This window comes from Myotis lucifugus, unplaced genomic scaffold (assembly GCF_000147115.1).
Source record: "Myotis lucifugus unplaced genomic scaffold, Myoluc2.0 scaffold_944, whole genome shotgun sequence".
Taxonomy (NCBI): domain Eukaryota; kingdom Metazoa; phylum Chordata; class Mammalia; order Chiroptera; family Vespertilionidae; genus Myotis; species Myotis lucifugus.
Window position 1 is genome coordinate 14,284 of NW_005871992.1, and position 2,495 is coordinate 16,778.

Here is a 2,495-nt window from a genome sequence, read left to right on the forward strand (position 1 = left end):
AGTCTCTCTCTCTCTCTCTCTCTACCTCTCTCTCCCTGGAATCTAGGGACTAGCAACGTTCACTCTCTGAGAGACTTTTTTTTTCAATTTATGTACAATTTATGTTCATCACAGAATTTTAAAAAATACATATTTTTTATTAATTTCAGAAAGGAAGGAAGAGGGAGAGAGAGATAGAAACATCAGTGTTGAGAGAGAATCATTGATCAGCTGCCTCCTGCATGCCCCACACTGGGGATCGAGTCAGCAACCTGACCTCCTGGTTCGTAGGTCGATGCTCAACCACTGAGCCACACCTGCCGGGCTCCCTGAAAGACTTAAAACAGAGCTGGTTCCAGGAGCCCCTGCGGACCAGGGAGAGCTGGAGCGCATTCCCGGGTAAAGGTCTTGGTGGCCGGAGGGGGTTGATGCAGGGGATGTGGGACCCTTCGTTGCCAGACCTCCCAATCTTTCAAAGTAAAGGGGAAATACATCTTTTTACTTAAAATGTCCCAAATTTTAAGTGTCCCAATGTCCCAGATTGTAACTGGAAACCTGGGGGGGAGTCCTGCGTGCACGGGTGGAGTGGTGAGGAGAGGGGGCCCACCACAGGGCCGCCCCTGCCCCCCTGAAGTTTCAGGCCCCGCCCGTGAACAAAGCCTCAGCCTGGTGCCCCTTTGCACGGAGATACTCTGCTCATAGTGAAACCCTTCATATGTAGACATCGCTCACAGAGCCACGCGTGGGAAAGGCGGCCACGCGGGAGGCATCGCGGAACCCGTGGCTGATGCTTCTCTGGATCTGGATCCGCGCGGCCACACGGGCGGCCCCTGACCCGCCGGGAGGGCCTCTCCCAGGTCTCAGCACTGAGCTTGGTGCTGACTTTCTCAGCACCTACGAGCAGGCGCCTCATCAGTGGGGAAAGCCCCGCTTTGAAATATTCTTTCAGCTTTGATTTTGCAGCGAAGCCGCACGCTGTGGGGAAGGACTGAGCAGGGACGGAGAGGCGCTCAGCCGTTCTAAGCGCTCACTCAGCAAGCGCCCTGCGGCTTCCCAGGCCCCCGACCCCCTCGGAGGGTGGCCGCTGGGGCTGTGCTGCTCATGCCCTGACCCAGGTATTTCTTGGAAGAAGAATGACTCGTTTCCTTCTCAGTTCTCAGGGTAGCACTGTGAGCAGCGCTAACAGGTTGATTTCCCAGGCTCCCCGGAAGTTCGAGGTGGCCGGGGACCCACTTTTGACAAATGAGACGTTAAAGGAAGTCACAGGAAGGGACTCCTGGGGGAGCCCCTCCCAGGGAAGAGTTCGCTGGAGCTGCTCCGTTGGTTGCCATTCAATCCCCGGTCTGGACACACAAGGAAGACAAGCGACTGATGTTTCTCTCTCTCTCCCTTCCTCTCTGTAGGCATGTCCTCGGGTGAGGAATGAATGAATGAATGAATGAATGAGTGGGAAAGACTCAGCTGGCTTTGCACGTTGCCCTCTGCCCTCCCCACTCCTTCCTGCCTTGGGCACAGGTGACATGCTTGGAGTGCAGAGGCCACCTTGCACCACCAGGCAATGAGCCTGAGGATGGAGACCACATGCTTAAGGTGGCAGAGCCGAGAGATGGAGAGAGACACGCTCCACGGCCCCTTTGAGCCATGACTCTGTGCTCTGGGCTCTGGTTATATGAGAAAAACAAACCCCAAGCCACTGGCTTTCAGGTTCCTGTCACTTTTGACTGAAAGTCTCTAACAGGCTGTGTGAACATCAAAGCCAGGCCCCAGACTTCCGCTCGGTGGCGGTGCAGACTGTTCCTGGAGCCTCCCTGGGCAGCGAGGCCGGTGCTGGAGGGAAGGTAGCGCTTGCAGCGTCCGAGGTGCTGGCGATGTCCTGCCTCCTGACCTGACACAGGCGTTGCTTACAGCGACCTGTGCCGCACACTTCCCTGTATTGTGCTGTAGTTCATAATACACATATTTGAAATTTTAAAAATAGTCCATCTGCCAGGCCCGTGTGGCTCAGTAGTTGAGCATGGACCTATGAACCAGGAGGTCAGGGTTCGATTCCGGTCAAGGGCACATGCCCGGGTTGTGGGCTGGATTCTAGTGTGGGGCTTGCAGGAGGCAGCCGACCAATGATTCTCTCTCATCATTGATGTTTCTCTCTCGAGCTCCTCCCTTCCTCTGAAATCAATAAAATAATAATAATAAAAGAGCCCGTCGCCTGCTTGGTTTGGCTCCCTGGGGCATGGTCTACGACTGCAGGCGGCCGGGGGCCAGCCCGAGGAGCCCTCTCGGACGCAGGTCCAGGTCCGCAGGGCAGGGGGCCTGCGGGTCTGACTGGTCCCTGGGGCCCCAGCACCGAGCTGTGCTGCTCCTCCTCTTAGATCAGCTGCAACCTGCAGACCAGCAGCTTCCTGGTGAGAACTAAACAGGTGGGGAGCGAGCTCGTCTTTTCCACAACAGCCAGGCACTGCTGTGCAGGCGCCGTTGCAGCCCACCACCTGCACCTGCTCTCCTCCTCAGTGCGCAGG